Source organism: Bubalus kerabau, chromosome 23 (genome assembly GCF_029407905.1).
Source record: "Bubalus kerabau isolate K-KA32 ecotype Philippines breed swamp buffalo chromosome 23, PCC_UOA_SB_1v2, whole genome shotgun sequence".
Lineage (NCBI taxonomy): Eukaryota > Metazoa > Chordata > Mammalia > Artiodactyla > Bovidae > Bubalus > Bubalus kerabau.
In genome coordinates, this window is record NC_073646.1 from 7,320,414 (window position 1) to 7,344,888 (window position 24,475).

At 46.5% G+C, this 24,475-nt stretch overlaps 1 protein-coding gene and 1 long non-coding RNA gene across 10 annotated transcripts in view; both read left to right on the forward strand.

Moving 5' to 3' along the window:
- Positions 1 to 24,475, forward strand: part of LOC129637986 (RNA binding protein fox-1 homolog 1) — a 408,351-nt gene that overhangs the window by 92,484 nt on the left and 291,392 nt on the right. The window lies entirely within an intron of this gene.
- Positions 16,046 to 23,753, forward strand: LOC129637987 (uncharacterized). Its single transcript, XR_008707655.1, has 4 exons — positions 16,046 to 18,814; positions 19,235 to 19,318; positions 19,479 to 19,554; positions 20,267 to 23,753. It is a non-coding gene; the product is annotated as an uncharacterized LOC129637987 (long non-coding RNA).

Sequence of the window (24,475 nt, forward strand, 5' to 3'; positions counted from 1 at the left end):
GCTACTTTTGAGTGTCAGGCCTTTCGCATTCTTTGGATTAGAGCATGCGTGAGTGCTTAGTCGCTCAGTCATGTCCAACTCTTTGCGACCCTTCGGACGATAGCCTACCAGGCCTTTGTGTCCATGGGAGTTTTCAGGCAAGAATACTAGTGTGGGCTGCCATTTCCTTCTCCAGGGATCAAATGTGGGTCTCTTGTGTCTCCTGCATTGCAAGCTGATTCTTTACCTGCTAAGACATCAAGGAAGCCCATGGGTTATAGCACGGGTCCTCGACCTCCAAAATCTGATACCTGATGATCTGAGGTGGAGCTGATGTAATAATAATAAAGTACACAATAAATGTAATGCACTTGAATCGTCCCCAAACCATCCTCCCCCTAACCCCAGCCTGGTTCGTGGAAAAACTGTCTTCCACAAAACCGATCCCTGTTGCCAAAAATGTTGGGCACCACCAGGTCATGGTATTTGAGCAGCATCCAGTGAATGCCCTTGTTATTGCAACTAATAAAAATCTCAATCGGGGCGGACACTCAAATTGTTTAGATTTGTTTTTTTCCCTCCCCAACAGTTTCAGTGAGATAAATTGCATTTCACCATGGTGACTCGTAGATACCAGTAAAGCAGAAGAAATTCTATAAAGTGACTCTGTTCATTTTGGGGGAAAAAAAGGTTAAAATGAGTCTTCTTCAGGAAGTCGAATACTGCAAACGATTGGAGAGTGTCACCATGCTGGGGTGAATGGGAGTAAACAGTATGTCTCCAAAAATATCCTGTAAATATCCTTAAATTATAACCATCTGTTTGATCTGCTGAAGAGAAGCAACTAATTCCGGACCCTTTTTCCTGTCCAGACTGTCCATTGATTGCACTGAGGACTGAGATCGTTGTTGCCGATAACTAACTTGATAATCTAATTTAATAAGGCTTTATCTCTGTCTAGCTGGGCAATCAGGGTCGCTATCTCCTAGAGCAGGTTTCCCCGTCATTGACGTTTTGCATCAAATGTGTGTTCGTTGTGAGGGAGCCATCCTACGCATTGTATTATGTTTTCCTGGCTTCTACCCACTGAATGCCAGTCAAAAGCGCCCCTGCCAGGGGCTTCCTTGCTGGTCCAGTGGTTAAGAATTCGCCGTGCAGTGCTAAGGACACCCATTTGAGCCCTACTCCAGGAAGATTCCACATGCCGCGGGGCAGCTAAGCCCTGGAGCCACAGCTACTGAGCACACCCACCGGGAACCCATGCTCAAAACAAGAGAAGCTACCGGCAATGAGAAGCCTGCATGCTGCAAACTAGAGAGGAGCCCCCATTTGCTGCAACTCGAGAAAGCCCTTAGAGCAGCCAAGATCCACCACAGCCAAAAAATAAATAAATCTTTAAAAAAAAAAGCCCTTCCAAGTGTGATAATCAAAACTGTCTCCAGACATTGCCAAATGTCCCTGAGGAATGGGAACCATACTGGTCCCCAGTTGAGAACTGTTGTTCTATGCCAGGGATGGCTTTAGAAGGGGCTTAGGAGGTGCTTGGCATCCGGGCGTGTGAAACACAGCATGCCGTTCTATCAGATGAACTTTTATTCTTTTCCTTTTGCAGCCCCACACCCCTAGTCCTCCCCCTCCCCCTTCTTCCAAGGCTGGGCTCTTATTAATGTCTAAAAGCACCGCCAGGACAAGATCGCCTTGAACTCATCCAGCTTCACCCGATAACCCTGAGCCGCGCCGCCGCTCTAAGCCAGATCAGCGGAACCGGCTCTGTGATCAGATTCCCGCGGCCGGACCACCTCTCCATCTCGGGCTGCTGTGATCCGAGGGTCTGGGACACAAGCATCTCTCTGATGTCGTCTTATCAGGCTGAGCCTAATGTCAGCCCTGTTAGAAGAGCTTTGTCCGATCTGCCTGTAGCTTTGTTCCGAACCGTTCAGTAACAGTTCACTGGAGCAGAAAGAGCCCTGCGAATTGATATTATAAACCCTCGTGCCTGTTTTATTCGTTGCAGAGGGAACAGAATATAACACAAGTATTTATTTTTAGTGATTGGAGAGTGGCACTTCTTTCCATTCCATCCACCCCACCTTTCACCCCCCAGCCTTGTCACAGAACGCGGTAAACAGAAAACAAACAGGGAGACTCTTTCTGAACACGATTCTGTGGAAGAGACCTCGCCTATTGTTTCTTGTTTCAATTATTTCCCAGGATCCTGAGTCTATATGTGCGTGCACTGAATACATATGCATGCGTGATATCTATTACATCCGTTTGAATGGTCTTAATAAGGAGCCACTTGCCAGTGGATATAATCCAATCACGGCCGGACTGGCTCTCTCTCTCTCTCCTCTCTCTGTCTCTGGCTGTTCCTGGATTCCCATCTCCGATTTCATTGAAAGTTCGATTTTCTGGAAAAATTCAGGAAATTTCATCATGTTTCATTCATTCTTCACTCCGGGACATTCCCCGCTGAGAGCCTGGTGCTGTGAAATTCCCCTTTGGTCCCATTGCTTTGATAGTCCTCTTTAGTCCCAGCCACTGGACGGAATGAAGGGTGGAAAAATGGACTTAAGATGATGACGTCAATGGGAGAAGGGGGTCCGGGGTCCACCCAACCCAACCTGGTTAGAAATGAGGGGGGATGCTGACAGTTCTCAAATGCAGGGGGTCCTGGAGGATCACCAGGGCACAGCTGGCTGGCTCCAGTTCTGGGGTCATTTCATTTAGTGAAAGCTCCGTTGTATTTTGGCCTCTTCGGTGATCATGATGAGGATGGTGATGATGGCGAGAGGGACAGATGGAAATCTATGAAATTGCTGGCATCTGACAGTTGTTGACCTACTGAAATGTTATATTCCCTATGTTTAACTTCATCTCTGTAAAAATAATGGCTAATCTATATTGGTTAGACTCATTTGGTCCAGTAACAGTGCTGTAATTCTTGCCCAGGCATCAGCTCTTTGGCCCAACATAATAACTCTCTGTTGGAGATATTGCTCTGACCCCCATTTGACAAATGAAGATGCTGATGCTGTGGGAGTATCTTGCCCAAGTCCTCTATGTATGAATAACAAAGCTGAGACTTAAACCCACGAAGTACCCAGGTGGCGTAGTGATAAAGAATCTGCTTGCCAGTGCAGGGGCCGCAGGAGACAGAAACGTGGGTTCCATCCCTGGGTCGGGAAGATCCCCTGGAGGAGGACATGGCAACCCACTCCAGTATTCTTGCCTAGAAAATCCCATGGACAGAGGAGCCTGGCGGGCTAGAGTCCATGGGGTCACAAAGAGTTGGACACACCTGAGTACGCACACATATACACAGCTAATACTACGATCTGTGTTATTAACCCTCGGCCTACACCCTTGTTTGGATAACAGTTTTACAGAGATATTGATACTTTACACAGAGGTTCCTGTATTTTCCTCAGATTTCAGACAATAAGATTTTTTTATTTGTATGCAAATTTCCCTGATCATGAGGGTTCTAATAGGCTCCAGGGAACTGCTCACCACCCAAGAATGGGTTAGTTGCCTTCAAATTGGAATTTTAACAATCACCCACACACATTGTTGTATTGAAGGGTATGCATGAGAGTCAGATTTTTATCCTCATCAGGTTAGCAAAACTTCCACATGCGTTAACACTGGTTCATCAGTTATGCAAGATGTATCGTACTATTAAGATATATTAATAATAGGAGGAGTTGGGTGTTGAGCAAGTACAGAGCAAATCCTCTGTACTATTTTTACAACATTTCTGTAAATCCAAAGCTATTTTACTGTAAAGTTTATTTTTTTAAAAAAAGACACATAAGCATACAGAGAAAGTATGGAATAACCAAAAAGTCCCAATGTTTCCTGTTAATAAGCGTTTTTCTGCTAAGTTTTTACTGAGCACTATAAAATGTTCTATTTACTATTTTCATGGTTTCTATCAGTCAGTTAATGGCTTTGAAAGGTCCCACCATAAACATCAAAGTAATTGTGCCATTTGCTTTGAAACAGGTTTCCCAGACTGATTTAATCATGGGGTCCTTTTATCAAAAAAAATAAAAATATAAAAACTATAGGGAAGATGACTCAATGGACCTAAGTTTGATCAAACTGCAAGAGATGGTGAGGGACAGGGAAGCCTGGTGGGCTGCAGTCCATGGGGTCTCAAAAGAGTCGGACACGACTGAGTGACTGAGCAACAATGGGGAAGACAGACTTGGGTCACAAGCTTCCCTGATCCTGAGCAGCTTCTTAGCATCAGCTTTTCCAGGAAGCAGAGCTGGACCACTTTCACATCAGGGCTCTGCCTAGTGACTCCTTATTGGCTCAACAGGAATCCTCACCCTCAAACCATTTCTCTCCCCTGACAATTCCAGCCTCCTTGAAATGCCCTCTTTTCCCTCCCACTCTCTGAGGAAGTGGGTCTTCCTCTTCCCAGGGGAACTTGTTGAAACCGAGGTGGCCTAGGGTTCCATCATTCCCCATCCTGAATCTGGGATGAGGTGGGGAGAATCTGCATTTCCTGAAAGATCCCAGGTGATGTCATGCTGCGAGCACCTCTGAGGCCCCTTCCTTCTGGTTGTGAAGTCGCCTTGCAGTTCTCCGTAGAGTCTCGTCTCTGTCTGGCTACTAGATGTTTGTTCTTGCTGTTCCTCATGCACTGGTGACCTAATACCTAAAATAAGTATCAGTGAAGTCTTCCCCAGTGACTGTGGGATTCAGAAACGACTGGGATTCCAATAGGAGATTGGGAGTATTCGGTTTGAGAATAGCACCGTTTATCAGAAGGAGTGTTTCTCTTTGTAACTATAGATCTGGGTCCCACGGTCAGTGCCATGAGTTACTAGCTGAGTGACCTCAGGTGTGTTTCATAAAATCCAAGAGCTTGGTTTCTCTACTGTAAAATGGGGGTGGTGTTCACCTCTTCAGCTTCTGTAAGGATTCATCGGTTAAACACACGTGAGCATCCAGAGAACCCCGACACATTGCTGTAACTCAGTGACTATTTCTTCTCTAGCACCAGAAAAGGGATTCTCGAGCTTTGGTGTCCAGAATCACCTGCATGGCATGTCAAAATGCAGAGTCCCAGCCCTTGGCCCATGAAGATTCTGACTCATGGCTGGAATGGATTGAAAAGCAAAGTCCGTGGGGCTTCCCTGGCAGTCAGTGGTTAAGACCCCGTGCTTCCCCAGCAGCAGGGAGGGTGCAGGTTCAATGGCTAGTCAGGGACCTAAGATGCCACATGCCAGAAATCTTGCGGCCAAATTTCTTTTTTTAATTTTAAGAAAGGAAAAGATATTTGAATGACTCCAATTCCTGTGATCTACAGGAATTCTTCCATTCACATTCACTTACTTGGTTTGTGGCAGCTCTCCATGTGCCAGTAGGCTTTTTGGTGCTAAGGATAGATCCGTGGACTAAACAGATTGGGTGAGTGAGTGCATAATGAATACCTGGGTCCTAGGAAGTGATACAAAGTAGAAGTACAGCCTTGTGAGAAGATAAATATATAACACAGTCAGAGGAGGTCTTTCTGAGCAGATGACATTATTGGAAAGACTACATAAAAAGAGAAACTGTAAAACAATCTCCAATTCAAATGTGGTCTTCCCCAATGAAAATCACGCAATTTAACACAATTTTTTTTTTTTTAATAGAAATCATGGACTTCCCAGCCAATATGGTAGACTTTGTTGAATGCCCACTGTATTCTGGGCACAATGCTTAATGTTTCTCCATTTTTTTTTTCTAATTTCCATAACAGATCTGCCCAGAGAAGCCTTTGTTGTTGTTCAGTCACTAAGTCACATCTGACTCTTAGCGACCCCATGGACTGCAGCACGCCAGGCTTTCCTGTCCTTTACTATCTCCCAGAATTTTCTCAAATTCATGTCCATTGAGTCACTGATGCAGTCCAACTGTCTCATCCTCTGTCATCTCCTTGTCCTCCTGCCTTCAGTCTTTCCCAGCGTCAGGGTCTTTTCCAAAGAGTTGACTTTTCATATCAGGTGGCCAAAGTATTGGAGCTTCAGCATCAGATATTCCAGTGAATAGTCAAGGTTGATTTCCTGTAGGATTGACCGGCTTGATCTCCTTGCAGTCCAAGGGACTCTCCACAGTTTGAAAGCATCAGTTCTTCAGTGTTCAGCCTTCTTTATGGTTCAACTCTCACATCCATACATGACTACTGGAAAAACCAGTAGCTTTAACTATACAGACCTTTGTCAGTAAAGTGATGTCTCTGCTTTTTAATACGCAGTCTAGGTTTGTCATAGTTATTCTTCCAAGGAGCAAGAGTCTTTTAACTTCATGACTGCAGTCACCGTCTGCAAGTGATTTTGGAATCTAAGAAAATAAAGTCTGTCACAGTTTCCAGACTTGCATCTCCATATTATAGATCAAAAAGTTTTGAAGGCATTATACGGTCACATCACTAGTAAAAGGCCGACGTTGGCTCTTTCTGCTACACCCTGCAGCCTCTAACGTATAAAATTCTGAACTTTAGTCATTTTCAGTATTCATGCTGCTACCAGCCCTGTTGTCATAATCCTCTCAAAGCACCACTTTGCCTCCATTTTTCAAATTTGTTACATCACCATGCCCAGCAGTTTACAGTCCTGGCTGCCCATGCAAATCCTCTGGCAGTGGGGGGGCTGGGTATTTGAGATTTTAAAATCTCAGATGAATCTGATGTGCAGCTACTGGCGGGCATCGCTGGCTAGCATGACAGTCTGAGACTAATAAGTAGTTTCTGGCTGTATGACCAATGGAACCCTGGTTCAGAATGCAGATCCAGAGGGTAGCCATGAGCCAACACACTTGAGGTCCATAATCACCAGGGTGATAGATCTTTCTGAAACAAGAGACAGCTCATCCCCTTGAGTGGGCAGAGTGGCACTGTGGAATCAGCGCAGAATTTGGGGTCATGCAGGGCTTGACACCCAGTTCTGCTCTTTTCTGGCTCCAGGCTTTGGGTGATGTATGAAGCCTAACTGTTCCTAGTTCTTCCTTCCCTGATACTGTGAAGAATACATGGGGGTTCTCCACGTGGTATTCTCTTTTTTCCCTCTCTAATACACCACCCATGCATTCATGCTGCATCTATGATGCTTCAGTCGTGTCTGACTCTGTGTGACCCCATGGACTGTAGCCTGCCAGGCTCCTCTGTCCATAGGATTCTCCAGGCAAGAATACTGGAGTGGATTGCCATGCCCTCCTCCAGGGGATCTTCCTGACCCAGGAATAGAACTGAGTCTCTCATGTCTGCTGCATTGACAGACGGGTTCTTTACCACTAGTGCCACCTGGGAAGCCAGCACCCTGCCCTATCAACTGAAAAAGTGCACAGCGTGAGAGTTGCAAGTTAAAGTTTTTTATTTGGGGCAAGATGAGGACTGCAGCCTGGGAGATAGCTCTGAGAAACTGCTGCAAAGATGCAGGGGGCAAGTTCGGTAAATATTTGATTTTGATGAAGGGGAATACATGCAATCAAGCACACATTTTCCCAGAAGGTTTCTTCTAATCACGAGAAACATTCGTCCCCACGAAGGATTTTAGTGCTTTTCTAGCTATGGGGAGATACACGAATTGGGCTCTCAAAATTGGCTTCTGAAAATATCTATCTGAAGACCTGTCCTGCCAGCTTTTCCCCTCCCGGAGCACAGAGTGCTTCATTTCTGCTCTCCTCCCTGAACTCTTCAGGGGGTGTTGAAAATCAGCAGCTGCAGCAGCACGTGATTGAATTCTTGTAGAGGTAGATGGGCTTCCTTGGTGGCTCAGATAGTAAAGGATGCGCCTGCAATACGGAAGACCATGTTCGATCCCTGAGTCACGAAGATCCCCTGGAGAAGGGAATGGCAACCCTCTCCAGTATTCTTGCCTGGAGAATCCCATGGACAGAGGAGCCTGGCGGGCTACAGCCCACGGGGTCGCAAAGAGTCAGACACGACTGAGGGGCTAACACGTATATACATGTGGAGGTAGATGGCAAGTGGGCACGGCAAGTGCCAATTTGTAGTTGACAACCCCCACCAAGGAGATTTGTTGCATACCAAGAAGACGGCCACAATTTCCTCTCCACCCAGCAATGACTGTATTCCTTTTTCCAGTAGAAGAATGTAGAAGATAAGGAGAATGCATTCAATTTTTTTCTTTTTCCAGGCCTTTCTTTCCAAACTTATTCGATTCCAAATCTAGCAGTCTCTCCTGGGAAAGATAGAACCATCCTTTTTATGCATTTACGATGATAACTTTGAACCCAGTAACGCTTGTTATGAATCTTGGGCTAGTGGCGGTTTAAGAGAGAGGATGCAAGTGAAGCTGAAGCCTGCCTTCTCTCTTCTTTCCTGAACCTTGTCTCTATGGAGCTGGTCTCCCCCTCTTGCAGACAGAGTCCCCCTGCCCCCAGATCTCTTCCTTCTCGCCTGGCCTTTTCTTTGTTATTAAACCCCCAGTCGGAAACAATTGCCCCCACTTTGTATTCCAGGGAGCTGTAATATTTGCCCAACGATGAACTCCATTCAGCAGTTTGTTAACAGAAATGGGAAGTGACAGACTCAATATAAGGAAATCTCTGTGCCAAGGAAACAGATATTATTTCTCCCCCTCACTCTCTCTTTCTCTCGCTCTATGCCGGGAATCAGCCGGCTCCGAGCTTACGGACACACCAAGGCTTCCTATTGATCCATGTCCAACTAATTTGATCAGAATAGAGACTTCTATTCCCCGTTGCTCCTTTCAGTAGCTCTTAGCAGATGTGATTGAGTGCCCAGGAGTGGACCCTGACCTCTTTTGGCTGCTATAAAGGATACAGGAGACCCTGGGTCTGCACTGGGGAGGCAGGGGTGTCCTCTGCATCAGATGGGAAAGTTATAAGTGGATGGTGCTGGGGAGGGGGGAGTGCAAGAGCCCTTCTGCAGAACAGGCTTCTTATCCTTTTTTGTCAGTGATGAATTATGGAAAGCACCCGCCATTCCCAATCATTGAAAATCAGAGAATCTAGTGGCAAGAGGTATACTTTTAATCTCTGAGTAAAGGCAACTCAGAGCCTAGCTGCGTCCTTATTCATCCATATAGATATGGATACTACTTGTACATACTAATGGTCACGCTGACCTTAAAAGTTAAAAAAATGAAGTAATGCCATTTGCAGTTACTAGAGATTGTCATACTGACAGAAGTAAGTCAGACAGAGAAGGAGAAAGGAAAACTATCGTGTGACATCCTTCATATGTGGAATCGAAAAGAAATGATACAGATGAACTTACAAAACAGAAACGGGCTCACAGACTTATGGATGGGGGAAGGGGTAGTTTGGGAGTTGGGGATGGACATGTTCACACTGCTGTATTTATAATGGACCTACTGTGCAGCATAGGGAACTCTGCTCAATGTTAAGTGGCAGCCTGGATGAGAGGGGAGTTTGGGGGAGGATGGATACATGTATATGTATGGCTGAGTTCCTGTGCTGTCCACCGGAAACTATCACAACGTTATTAACTGGCTATTCCCCAAAGCCAAGAGACTTCCCTGGTAGCTCAGACGGTGAAGCGTCTGCCTACAATGCAGGAGACCCAGGTTCAATCCCTGGGTTGGGAAGATATTCTGGAGAAGGAAATGGCAACCCACTCCAGTATTCTAGCCTGGAAAATCCCATGGACGGAGGAGCCTGGTAGGCTACGTCCATGGGGTCTCAAAGAGTTGGACACGACTGAGCAACTTCACTTTCACATACCCCAGTGCAAAATAAAAAGTTTAAAAGAAAGCAGGTTTAAAAAAAAAAAAAAGTAATAACTAACACCTACCAAACCCTTACTAAGTACCAAGGAACTCTCTAACCATAGAGAACATATAACTTCATCAATCCTCCACAATGATTCTTTGAAGGACACATTATTCTTATCCATATTTGACAGAAGAAAATTGGCGCTTATAGAAGTAATTTGTGCAAGAACTCATGGCTGGTAGGTAAGGACCCTGAGAATCCCATGCCTGAGTCCTAAACTTGCATTTTGCTGAAAACTTTCTTTTTTTTTTTTTTTTTAATTTGGAGATAATTGTTGATTCACACGCAGTCGTAAGAAATAACATAGAGGAAAGATCTCCTATTCCCTTCACACAGTGCCTTCAGGGGTAGCATCTTGCATAATCATCAAACAATATCAGAGCTGGGAAACTGACCCTGACCCAACGCACCCACCTGACTCAGAGAACACGGATTCTCCATGGAGTCAGTGACGTTCCTGCACTTTCTTTTGTCACTGGATCACCCACGTGGTTTCCCACGACAGCCTCCACAGTCAGTACACAGAGCAGCTCCATCACAAGAAGCCTTGCCCCCCGCCCCCAAGGCCAGGCAATCGCTTGTCTGTTCCCCATCTCTATGATTTTGTCATTTCAAGAACGCTCTGTAAAAAGTATGTAAAGAACATGCGTTTCTGCTCCTCCACGTCTGTGCATGTGTAACGGTTACTGAGTCAGTCCGGCGATAGAACTCTATGTCCACTTGGCTTCCTGCTCCCTTTCTGTTCCTCTGGCATCTCCCACTTCCTTTTGCTGCAGATTTACTGTGATGAGATACACTTTTGACACCAGTGTGTAACCCATACACAGTCCACCCCCACCCCCCACCCCCACCCCCACCCAGCACCTCTTCTCTCACCCCCGGGGACAGTCTCGGATCATTGTCTCCTTGTCTCCTGACGGGTCTCCTGATCAGCTGGAGCTGCAAGAGTTCAAGCTCCAACTCAGCTGCTGGAGGCCGAGACACTTGTATTAGTATTTCCTATCAGTTCCCATGCCCACTCTCACCGCTCCTCCCAGGCCAACCCAGGTCCAATAGCCATATTGAGCCTGAGGATACCGGGTTGATATATGAAGTCCAGTCCCAAAAAACCTCCAGGCCCCATCCTGGTTAAAAAGTTATAGCGGAGGAAGAGGTTTGCCAGGAATAAAGCAGGTCTTTTGGAGTCTATCAGACTGGATTTTGTATTGTCCATGGCTGGTGGGGGCTTGGGGCCGGGAGGGCTTCACCCCCAGTTTTCACCGGATATGGCATTTCCTAAAATTGTGCATGGCAAGCAACCTTGCCTCTCACCTGTGTTGCAGAGTGTCCAGAAACCTTTCCACCCACTTAAATGACCACTGCCCTTGTGGGTGTGAGTCGGACCTCAGAGGTGGAGATGGGGCATCACAGGTCACTGCCCGGAACAAGGAATGTCTCACTTTCCTGGTGTTGTAGTGATACTGTTAAGATCATTGTCTGTCAATGGTCAATATGCACTGGGGATGAAAGACCAGATGAACTAAACTGAGCTATCCTTTGGCCACAGTTAACACTACAGTAGATTGAATCTGAGATTGGCCGGGGGGTTACCCCTTCATTTTCAAGCCCAGGAACCGGGATAACCATGTTGAATCAAGGTCTCGGTTACATTCTCTCTGTCTCTCTCCCCTGTAAACTAAGGCATGAATCATCCAGAGACCCCTTCTCAGAGCCACTAAGTCTCATTTACATTGTTGCCTTTTAGTTGCTAAGTCACGTCCGACTCTTTTGCGACCCCATGGACTTTAGCGCAGTAGGTTCCTCTGTCCCTGGGATTTCCCAGGCAAGAATAGTGGAGTGCGTTGCCGTTTCCTTCTCCAGGGCATCTTCCCAACCCAGGGATCAAACCTGCGTCTCCTACGTTGGCAGGCACATTCTTTACCACTGAGCCACCCGGGAAGCCCCCATTTGCATTGTAGGCTCAGTCTAATTGGTTGCCATCCTGTCTTCCACCAGCTGATGCCCGTGCCCAGCCTTTCCTGCAATGCCTCTCACTTTGGCTGGCCAGAATAACAGACCTTGGGGCGGGGGCACGTATTTAGTTTTAAGAGTGTCTCCTCACCCCTGCCCAGCTCCATTCTCCCACCTGAGTTTCAGGAAGCCACCCCATGGGTCAGACATCCAGGAACAGAACCCCGCCGGCTCCTCCGCCTTTGTGCATCTGGCACCTTGGGGTGAGCCGAAGTCGGTGGCTGCTCCTTGTCAGGCCTGCCGTGGCGTTTTGTTTTCCCGTACATTTGAATAATACATCTGATTACCATGGCAAATGTGGTGGTGTATGCAAGCCCGGACCTCCTGCTTAATTAACTGATGATAACAAGGTCCACTGCCCTTTCCCCTCCCCGCAGCCGTCACAGACATGGCAGCCCTTTTATCTTTCTTCAAAATTGACTTGCTCTCGCGACCCTCCAGCAGCCTGTGTTTTGTCTGTTTACATCTCATGCCCGCGCCAGACTGTTAATTTTCCGTGGCACCTCCTATCTGGTTGTAATTAACACATCGAACGCTGAAGACATAGTTCCACGTTTCACAGATGCCTAACGGATGTGTATTCCTCCTTCACTAATTATACCGCTGTATGTTCGTGATCTGCATTGACCCAAAAGGCTCTTTTTAAAAAAAAAAAAGTTTTGGTTGGGAGAACAAGTACATTTTTGGAACTCAGTTGGGGCAGAAGAGAAGGAAATCATTAAGGATCTGTGTTGTCAGTGTTGCTTTTCATAGCCTTGAAAGTAACAAACGAGGAATACATTTGTTGTCAGCTCTTCTGTTCAGCGTTTGGCAAACTCTTTGTTAGATGTGGGTCATATTTGCTTCGGATATATGCTCCCGCTCGAATCTAAATATTCTGCCTTGGTAATTATACAGATGGGGCGGCCGACTTATTTCATCGAGTGTGGAAATCCTCTGCAGATTGTGAATAGCCTGCCGTCCTATTAGATTTTAGGAAAGCTGAGCCCTTTGCCGGCGCCAAACATGAGACGCAGAATCTGTTTATGATCTTATGCTTAGGCTTAAGATTTAAGCTGTAATGAATACCGGTTCAAAGAGGCCGAGGTAGAAGAAGGAGGCTGGTAGTTACGGCAGTAAAAACAGGAGCAAAAAGAGCAGCTTTTGTGAAGGACTCCGGCTGGAATAATAATGATAGAATTGTCTCAATCGATACATCTCTTGTCAGACCCATGTCTGATGTTGGAATCAACCAAGCCTCTTCTCCAAGAGCTTTCCTTGAGAATATTGAATTATTTATTATTTGTATCTCCCCCCACCCTTTCTCTTTCAGATGATTTTTTTTCCCCCTCTGACTTAGTAAAATTTGTTTTTCATGCTGCCAGGTTCAATGTTGTCTGCTTTTTGATAAATAGCAGTAATTGGGCGTATAGCAGAAGTCATGTACAAATGTATGACTTCAATTACATCTGGAGCATGTTTTTCCTTTATATTGATTTCCCCCCGCCCCCCCCCCCCCCACCACTTCGTATAAGATGTGTTCTCTATAGCCCACAGTGCTGAGTAGTTTTAAGAATTATTCTTTGTTCGTGTGTCAGTGTGCACTCTTGAACCCATGTATCTTTTTTAAAAATGTGGTGCTGCCCTTTCATCAGTCTGGACTGACCTGCAGGGGGAAAACTGCAGACCTTCACCTGATGAACTCTTATAGACTCTTCTCACCTGACTCTTACCTCCTCTGGCAGCACTTAGTTTTTTTGGTCTGGTTTTCCTTGTTATAGGTAGGGCCAAGGTAAGGAAGGTGATCTTATAGATGAGGAAATAAATGTGTGTATAATGGAAATTGTGTAGGGGGCAGTTCCCTTTAAAAAAAAAATGGAAAAAGAAGGAGAAAAACAAAGTGAAGAAATATAAAGGAGAGTGTCTGTATTGTAATTCAAGCTTAAGAAAATGTTGTTCACGGACCCTGTTTCTGACTTGATCTATTGCGGTCCCTGTACGACTCTTAAACCAGATGTATTTGTAGTCTCTTTGTTTACTACCTGAAGGCACGCTTTCATGAGTCCAAGTGTCCAGAGTCATGCAACCTGTGCGTGTACACTCAGTTGTGTCCGACTCTGCCACCCCATGGATTGTAAGCCTGCCAAGGCTTCCCTGTCCATGGAATTTTCCAGGCAAGAATACTGGAGTGGGTTGCCATTTCCTTCTCCAGGGGATCTTCCTGACCAAGGGCTTGAACCCGTGTCTCTTGCAAATCTCCTGCGTTGGCAGATGGGTTCTTTACCAGCTGAGCCACCACATCCCGTAAATATTTCCAAGGTGCCTGCCCCAGCATTTGATGATGATGGCTTGACACATGGAATATCTCCAAGGTACAAATGGCTTTTCTAAGTTTCAAAGCCACTGCTCTGGTTGAACCAAACCCACAAGTTTGGTTTGAATAAATGCTAGGGCTGGGAGCCTACCAGGGCACTCAGTTAGAGAGCATCTCCAGAAATCAGGCACACTTGGCATCCCATGTCACATTTCCACCGGTCTGGAGGTGGCCTTCATTCGCCAAAGGGCAGCCCTACAAATCACAGCTGAGTAGGCTGTCTGGATGGTTCCTTCGGAGTCTCTGAATCTGGACCGTTGTGTCGTGCTGTGGTCAGCACTTCTCTGAGAAGCAAAAAGATGATGGGGTGCTGAATTCTCCTTTTTAAGGGCATGCAAATAGAGTGTTGATTTTTTTTTTTAAGTGTTCTTTTTCTAAGGAGCTGTCAGTGCTTAAGAGGTATTTTTCAGGTAGGGTGCACGCACACATTATTTTGTCTCCCGTCCAGTCCCTAAAGCCGTTTTCTGTCCCATTTTATTCAGAGGGAGAAAATAGAATAAAAACCTTCAGAGCATCTGAGTGATAAAGGAGTCACACTCTGGGTTATTATGCTGTAGGTGATGAAGCTGGGGATTTAAAGAGACAGAGATTGAGTTGGTTTGGGCAGAGTCTGGGACTCCGGACGGCATCAGGTCAGGGTGTATGTGTGTGTGTGAAGTGCTTTGATAAAAATGCCTCTCCCACCAACAGGCTGTTAGGCGCGGTGCTCAGAAACAGCAGTATTGTCTTAGATTCCCTTTCAGATCATGTAGGTGTCTATACCATGCCACCCACACAGGAGAGCAAGTGAGCTGTGAAATATATTCATTGTTAGAGTCCCGGGGAAATGGTGGCAAGCAATCGGAGGTAATAACGTCCGACAGGCAGGGGAGGCCGCCGACATTACCTGCATTATTTCGGTTGCCTTTTTCATTATAGGTTCGGGAAATAGGCAGCAATTCGATTATGGTATGATTTGGGGTGGAATTGCTCGCGCTCCCTGACCTCGTCACTGGGGGATCGGATGAGAAGTCAGCTCAAATAAAGTTTATAGTGCATTAACCGGCCGAAGCAGCGCCTCACCCACGGAGCCCGATTTCTCATCTTCCAGGGGTTTGGAACTGCAGTCCCGGATAGATCTGTACCTTAAGGCACGGGGAGGATTGGCTGAGATGTATAGGAGTGAGCAGAGGCGGCCAATGATGTTGAAAACCCTCCCCTCCCATGTGCAGCGCTACGTTTCTCTGCAGCTTGGGCGAACCGGTGTGATTAATAACACGCAGGAAACCTGCTTGTTGGATTATTAATTTCTCGTCCCCTTTGCCTTATTTTTTTCCCCCTTTGCACACATTCCTGATGCTTTTCCTCCTGCCTTTTTCCACTGTGCTTTTGGCCAAGCTTCTCCATCCCTCCTTCTCTGCCCTCTGGCTCACCTTTCCTCTCATGGAGCTCACTACTAGCATTGCCCACTGACGCCTGGCCACCCCACCTGTGCGGCTGGCTTCACACCTGGGGTGAGTTTATCGCCTCCCACCGGGGATTCTGTCTGTGAAAGCAGGAGAGAGAGACAGAGGGAGAGAGGAAACAGATACTGGGGAGTTTGAACGCTGCTGAATTATCAGCACAAGCTTGGCCTTCGGTGAGGATTGACCCTCCCAAAAAAGCAAGACCAGGTTACCGAGAGACTGCCTCCCAGCCCGCCCCAGCTTCGGCTGCCTTGAGAGCTGTGGTTCCTTTTAGTTAACTAATGGCCTCGTTCACCACTTCTAGAGGCAAAGACTGTGCATGTTGCCAAACAGAAACGAAAGGGGGGAATAATGACAGGTGATGCAGGCTCTCGTGCTAAAAGGTATTGAGAATGAAGCTTTTATCTGATGGCAGAACTCTGGAATGGAGTCAAGGGGGGAGTTGGGAGATTGCTGAGGGGGGGGGTAGGTTGTGCACTGGGGAGACTTGCACCCAAACTCCCATCACAGTCTATACCACTGGTTTGCTGCCTATACCTTCACACCCTTGGGAAGGAGTGCTTCCTGCTGATTGTGAACCCAGGAGAGTTTGCAGCTGTGATTTGGGGGTGGGAGGGGTTGATCCTGTGCCTGTGATTTGGGGGGACTTCTGGGTTTTGATTCGCTGACCTACTCATGTGCCTGGTTGGTATAAAAGAAGCAGAAAGGGGCGGCCTTCCGTATTCCACGTCCTGAGGTTCTGCCCAGATCTCTCCTCACCTGCTTGGGGGATCTCTTTCTTTCTCTCTGAATTCCTGCCCTCCTGGAAATCCATTTGATTCAGTCGCAGAAGAGTGGAGGAAGCGCTATGTCTTATTTCCCTGAGCTGTCTTGACTGGCGGGCCCATTTTTCTGCAGAAAACCTTGTGTTTTAATCCCAGGATGTCCCCTCTTTGTGGAGAGATTAGCTTGAAGCTCCCCAAAGCTAATAGAATGGAGAATAAAAGGCAGTTGACATTAATTGTTCTCTTTATTTATATAACTTAAGCACGAGGCAGGAAAAATCCTCCAAGCTGATTATTCCTTTGGTTTATTCTGAGTCTTTTTTTTTCCTCTCTCTTTTTAAGCATCTGGAGCTTTTTAAGTAGTGAATTTTGGTTAAAAAGAAGGATGCAGTGTTTTAATGACTTCAGTTTCAGGAGCGGGGTTTATCACAGTGTTTTGAAACGGTGCTGAACGTACACTCACTTCTGTTTGATCCAATTTAAGATCGCTGTTAAGACCTGTATGTTCAACTCATTTCCCCACCCACAAGCTTCGGTTGACCACCTGAGTGTATATCTAGTCTGTGGCAGGGCACACAGCATCAGAAAGAACTCAGAACTCCATAGGGAAGGAGTATCTTAAGGAATATCTTAAGTCTGACCATTTGTAGCCAATCAGAAACAAACAAGCAGGTAAACGGATCAGCCGAAAATAGTGTCAGCTGGAGCCACCACCCAGATTATCACGTTGAAGCCCCGATGAATTTGTCTTCCATTTCCTTTCTCAGGGAATGACAGGTATTATTTTGACCGTGTCCATTGAGAGGTGAAATTTGGAGATGAACTCAGATAAATTATGCTCCAAAGCAGATGGGATGTTTATAAGTTTGGGTACATGATACTTGACAGAGATGTAACTCTCCCGTTCTGATTATTTTGAAATACACAAGGGAACTTTTTTTAAAATTAGTGTATTGTTTATGGTAAATGCTGATTTTTTTTGTTTTTGGTCTGGGAAAGGCTTGTCTGGGTGGGATATCATTTCATCTGGACAATTAAGAGAAAATTTTGAAAATTATGGTTTGAAACACAAGCTGCCACCCCAACAGAGGTTCATGCTTCATTTGGAACATGCAGATTCACACAACACACGTTTAATGAGTGGGGTTTAGTTTTCCTTTCACTATGACTTTTCAGAAATCTCTGAGGGGAAGAGTAATATATGATGAGTAATAGATGGGCTGGCTTTTCATCCCATCCCCCATCTCTCCCCCACACCCTCCCCATTTCTCATTCCCCCTGCCTTTCTTGACAGCAGCCTGCCAGTGAATCCAATTTCAGGAAGCTTCCTCAAAACATGTTTCTACTTGGGAAGTTGCAAAGGATTGGACCCCTTCTTTGAAGGACTTTAACATTGCTATCTGAATGAATCACACTTTAGTTTCACATATCCACTCATTTCTGGCAATCTCTTTTTTTCTTCAAGTTTCAGAATATTTCGTCTCAGATCACACGGATCCCTCTAGTTTATTCTGCTACCAAACTTCTCCAGATGTATGAAAATAATGAAGGCATTAAGCCCCAAGAATAAGGTTGAAAAGAGCTGTTTTCCAACCTGGTAAAGACTCCAAACATTCAGAAAAGATGTCTAATCCTGTCTAGCACTGCCTTTTTTAAAAATCTCCCTTGAACTAGGGAGGGACAGGATACTCTTTCCAGCACATTTTTTCCCCCTCTCTCTAGTGTTGTATAATGCTTCTTAAAGTACAGTCGACCCTTCCTAGCCCTGATTTTGCACCCGTGGATTCAACCAATCGTGGGCCAAAAATATTTGGGGAAAAAAAAAATTCCAGAATGTTCCCAAAAGCAAAAGTTGAATTTGCCACACTCAGGCAACTATTTACATAGCATTTACATTGTTTTAGGTATTTTAAGTAATCCAGAGATGATTTAAAGGATAAAGGGGATGTGTTCAGGCTGTATGCAAATACTACACCGTTTTATAGAAAGGATTTGGGCATCCATGAATTTGGGGTTCCACCAGGTTGCTGGAACCAATCCCAAGCAGATGTAGAAGGATGACTGTATGACATGGTTAATTTGTTTCTATGTTACAGGGATGTGATACAAAGTGTTAAACTATATATCTGCTTCTCCCCATTCTTCCCAAAGCTTCCTCCCAGACACTCCATTTACAGAAAGGTGCTATGTTTGAGGGGCTTCCCTGGTGGCTCAGCTGTTGTAAAGAATCCACCTTCAATGCAGGAGACCTGGGTTTCAACATCCCCGGGTTGGGAAGATCCCCAGGAGAAGGGAACGGCTACCCACTCCAGTATTCTGGCCTGGAGAATTCCTTGGACTGTATAGTCTATGGGAGTCTCAGAGAGTAGGACAGGACTGAATGACTTTCCCTTTCACTATGGGAGAACTCCCATCAGTTGTTTATGCACATTTGGTGTTCATTCTTGAAGCCAGAGAACCCTGGGGGCAGAGCGCTATTCAAGGTGAGGCTTATCTCCTTGTGTGGGTGGATGGGGGAAGGAATTATTTTCAGAATGCTCCAGAAAAAGCCAGCTTGCAATTCTCAGCCCACCTTCCTCTAGGGAGGGTCCTCACCTTCCGAAGGCAAACATCTCCAGAAAGAGCTCTTCAGGAAGTGATTACAGAGTTGTGATTGCTCGACAAATTGAGTCTTTTTTTTTCTGCTTGACAGTGATCCTGGCATAGTCTCCCCACTTAATCCTCGCTAGCAATTTGCCTATAGTTGCAGCTAACAAGAGGTGATTAGGGGGGAGTTGCCCGTCACCACTTAACACCCAGCTCTAGGTCACCGTGGGCACAGCCTGCCGAATCAGACCAGTTTTCCTATTAACTCGCCACCTCTGAATGCATTAGCAAGGCACTTAGCAAATGATCATTTCCAGCACCAGCCAGAGTTCCCGAACGGCATCCGTCATCTGCCCTCTGGCTCCCTGAGCAGCAAGGAAAACCAGGGAGGAGGAAGAGAGGTTTGTAAATCTTTAGGGCAAAACCAAGGAGATAGGTCAAGAGTGAGGGCCTCTCCCCAGAAAGTTAGGTGGTCCCTGGGCTGGAGGGCCGCCTGGGGGGCTGTGGGTTGACTCCAAGGCAGGGACAAGACAAGCTTCATGCTTTCCTGTCTTCTATAAGGACCTGGGAGAAGCAGCAGGGATGAAGCCGATCCTGTGAGCTGTGGAGGAGGAGGGAGAAGCTGGCAGAGAGCGGGGTAGGTCTATGGTTCCCATAGGTGAGCATCTAGCATCATATCAGCTTCCCCTGGGGGTCTTGTTAAAACCTCAGGAGTTTCACACTCAGTAGGTCTGGGTGGAGCCAGAGGACTTGCATCATAACAGATTCCAAGAGACGCTGCTGCGGTTGGTCCAAATCACACGTGGCTGGCACTCACTGGCGAGCCCTTTGCTAGTGTGAATCGAGCCCCAGCCTCCTTGCCTGACACCCACAAGTGGCTCTCAGCATCTTTTTAAGTGTATTTATTTTTGGCCGTGCTGTGTCTTTGTCGCGGCAAGTAGGGGCTACTCTCTAGCTGCGGGGCGTGGGCTTTTCATTGCGGTGGCTTCTCTTCTTGTGCAGCATGGGCTCTAGGGCGAGCGGTCTCATCTCACTAGTTGTAGTACACAGGCTTAGTTGCCCCGCGGGATGTGGAATCTTCCCGGACCAGGGATTGAATTCATGTCCCCTGCGTTGGCAGCTGGATTCTTAAACACTGGACCACCAGTGATGAGGTCTGCTCTCACCATATTCAGGAGGAAGTCCCCAATCCTTAGCAGATTCCTGAGACCCTTTATCATCTGGCTACTTGCCTCTGGCCTTTCATCCTGCTGTCCAAGTTATTTAACTGGGAACATGTCAGGGGCACTCACAGCAAATGTGTTTTTACGTTTCAAGAATGTCCTTTCTTCCATTCTCTCACCTGTAAGGTTATCACCGCTTGGCTAAGCTAGCACTCAACTATCGCCTCTCCTGGGTGGCCTCAGACTGAGTTCGTCACTTTCTCCCAATCTGAATCTCCGTCGTATACACACCTGCCAGATGTTCGTATCATTTTGTATTAATATGACTGGGTTTCTTTTTCCTTAAAATCAGGGATCTCTTTTGTTCATTTTATTGGGCCAACACCTAGCATTGTCCCGGGCTCATGGTCATTGCTCTGTAAAATTTGCTGTTGAGTAAACACTTGCCTCAAACAAATCTGTCTTATGGAAATTGTTATCTAATGGTAAGGACCAACCTTTGGGGTCATATGATCTGTCTTTGAATTTTCATACAACTGTATGGTGGCTTTTTGTTCTGGAGGTTAATTCTGCTCTCTGAGCCTCAGTCTTACCCATCTTTATAATGGGGATATTCATAAGCATTGTTATAATACTAGTAACAGTAACATTAATAACATCCCCACACAGGTAATAAAATGCACAGGACATGGACTTCCCTGGTGGTCCCGTGGCTAAGACTCTGAGCTCCCAATGCAGGGGGCCAAGGTTCTATCCCTGGTCAGGGAACTAGATCCCACACACTTCAACGAAGGGTTCAAGTGGCACCACTAAAAGATTTCACATGCCACAGCAAAGACTGAAGATGCTGTGTGCCACAGCTGAGACCTGGCACAGCCAAATCAATAATTTTTTAAAAAGGCCCAGAACAACGCCTGACCCATAACAACAATTCAAATCGTACTGAGGTTTCTTTTCTTTCCTCTTTCCTACTGTGGGACATCCACACTGGTAGAATAGAGGATTGGATGCCTGGAGAGGAGTGCGTGACAGCAGAGGGAGTAGGTGCTGGAGGATGGGGTCCACACAGTGGGTGGAAGGCAGCTGAGCAGGGCGAGGCTTTTCCCTGGTGTCCCTTGGTGTTAACATTATCAACATAGCCCTGTGAATTGGAGCCACTGGCAGGGACAGCTTCCGGTGGACAGAGGCCCAGCCGTTTCCAGTCCCTGGAGGCTCTGTGTCCTGTTCACCTATCCTCAGCCACCCTGGCTTCTTTCTCACGCTGCAGCCCTCTGGGATCCCACAGACTTTGCACCAGCCAGCCTGCCTCCCCTTCCCTCATGCCCTCTTCATTCCTCAGCTGTTAATTTAAATATCGTGTCCTCGAAGAAGTCTTCCCTGGTCAGCCCATCAAAAGTAGCTTTTTCCTGGCACTTCCCTGGCAGTCCAGTGGTTAAAGCGCCACGCTTCCACCTCAGGGGGCACAGACGGGTTTGCTTCCTGGTTGGGGGCTTCCCAGGTGGCTCAGGGGTAAAGAACCTGCCTGCCAGTGCAGAAGACACGGCAGATGTGGGTTCGATCCCTGAGTTGGGTTCATCCCCCAGAGGAGGAAATGGCAACCCACTCCAGTATTCTTGTGTAAAGAATCCCATGGGCAGAGGAGCCTGGCGGGTCCATAGGGTCACAAAGGTCAGATACGACTGAGTGACTGAACACACACAGCACACAGGGAGCAGAGATAGACTAATTCATCCACCCATCTGTCCACTCCTCTGTTTATCCTTTCATCCATTCAGCCTAAAAATACTTATTTCAGATCTGTTGGGTACCATGTGCTAAGCCCAGTGACAGAAAAAGATAAAGGAGACCAATTGTGAAGGCGCTCAGAGAAGTGTGGTAGACAGCTATGTTAGTCAATTAATTATGAACTGAAGAGGTAGAATTTTGGACAGGGTATTAATGAGAGTGTGGAGGATGAACAATTAATACTGTTGGAAGCTGCTCTTGGAGAGGTCAAGGCTGAATGATCTTAGAGACACTGAAAGGGATTAACCAGGTATAAAGGAAGAAAGATAAGGGGTGCCTTATGGTAGAGGAGTGCACGGGATATGCTGAATCTCGGTGTTGGAGCAGATAAGGCCGGAGGAGAACCTGGGAAATAATGAAAGGGCCAAAAAGCAAGGGTCCCCATGGCACTAGTGGTAAAGAACCCTCCTGCCAACACAGGAGACGCAAGAGATGCAGGTTGGATCCCTGGGTTGGGAAGATCTCCTGGAGGAGGGCCTGGCAACCCACTGCAGTATTCCTGCCTGGAGAATCCCATGGACAGGGGAGCCTGGCGGGCTACAGTCCATAGGGGTCGCAAAGAGTCAGACACAACCAAAGTGACTTAGCCAGCATGCACACAGCCTGCCTTGCGGGACTGCATCTCTCAGAGATTCTCAGGAGCCCCCTGAAGTTTGGCATGTTTGAATCAATTTTTGTCTCAGAAGAGTTTTAGAGTTCCAGAAAGGTTGCAAAGCTGGTACAGAGAGTTCCCACGGACCCTGCACACAGCTTTCCCTGCCGTGGACGTCTTATATGGCGATGGTACATTTATCACCGCTAATGAACCAAGTCTGATGCATTATTGCTAACTAAAGTCCATATTTTATTCAGATTTCCTTAAGTTCTAATCTGGTGTCCCTTTTCTGTTCCTGGGCCCCATCCGGGATGCCCCCATACATTTGGTCACCATGTCATTTATTCTTAAGGCTGCGCTGGGTCTCCATTGGGGCACACGAGCTCTTGGTTGCTCTGCGGGCTTTTCTCTAGTTGCGGAGAGCAGGTTTCTCATTGAGGTGGCTTCTCTCGTGGGGCAGCACAGGCTCTGGGGTGTGCAGGGTCAGTAGTTGCTCCTCCTGGGCTCTAGTGTGCAGGCTCAGTCCTTTTGGTATATGGGTTCAGTTGCTTCACAGTATATGGAATATTCTCAGACCAGGGATCGAACCCGTGTCCCTGACATTGGCAGATGGATTCTTTTTACCAGTGGACCACCAGGGAAAACCCCTGGTAATCATGTCTTTTAATTACCCTCTGACTGTGACAATCTCTTGGACTATTTTTTTCTTTTTTTTATGATGACCTTAATGGTTTTGATGAATTCTGGTCAGGTATTGTATAGAATGTCTTTCAAGGTAGGTTTGTCTGATGTTTTTCTCATGGTTAGACTGAGGTCATGGGCTGGGGGAGGAAGATCACAGAGGTCAAGTACCATTTTCATCACATTCTATCAAGGGCATGTACTATCAGATTATCGTTGTTGAGATGTTCGCCTTGATCACCTGGATGAGGTGCAGTTTGTCAGACTTCCCCACTGTGGACTTACTCTTTTTTTCCTCTCCCCTTCCATATTGTGTTCATGGTATGTGTTCCATACTGTGAAGATGACAGAGGATGAGATGGTTGGATGGCATCACCAACTCAATAGACCTGAGTTTGAGCAAAACTCTGGGAGATGCTGAAGGACAGGGAAGGCTGGCTTGCTGCAGTCCATGGTGGCGCAGAGAGTCGGACACGACTGAGCGACTGAAAAACAAATACTGTGTTCTTTGAAAGGAAGTCACTGTGTCCAGTCCACGCTTAAGGACTGGGAAGTTAAGCTCCACCTCTGAGAGAGGGCAGCATAGGCATCCCTGGTGATCTTGAAGCACAAGAGGGACCTGGTTTAAGGGCCACTGATGAAAAAATACCAGAACTTTTGCAAAAGCGACCTTAAAGCATATTGAACTCACGACCAGAAAGAGTGCCTGCCCCTTTAAAAATGTTTGACTGTGGGTTCAGTGTAAGGATAAGTAAGATTCTTTAAAGGTCTCCATCATCCAGCGAACATTAGCCACAGCTTCAGATCCTGTCTGAAAGAAAGCCTGAGTATTACTCTGGCATGCAGAAGTTTGGGTTTTAACCTCAGGAGTTGCTGCTTTATGGAGTATGTGTGTGTGTGTGCATGTGTGTGTGTGTGTGTGTGTGTGTGTTTCCCCATGGATATAACCAAAGAGGGCAATCCCTGGCACAATGCTTCACTATCATTGTAGCAAGCTGTTTTCTTCTCTCTCACAGCAACCTCTTTTCTTCTCTCTCCCCTATGATTGTCAGTTGTAACACTTTCTTTTTCCCTCTCTGGTATATTTTTTCTGGGGAGGGGATGGCCTGAACCCTCCTATCTCATGAAACCTTCTCTCCAAGTGTACAGACAACTCTGTTGATGGGAGCATAACTCAAGACCGCCTTTTTGGAGGGCAAATTGGCAGAACCTTTCCAATTTAAAATGCTCCTGTAGTTTGGCCAAGGCATATAAATTTTTCCAGTGGCATTATTCTTCTTATTTTTTTTTGAACAATGGACCTTAGACAGCTTTTCCTTTAATCGATGTTTATG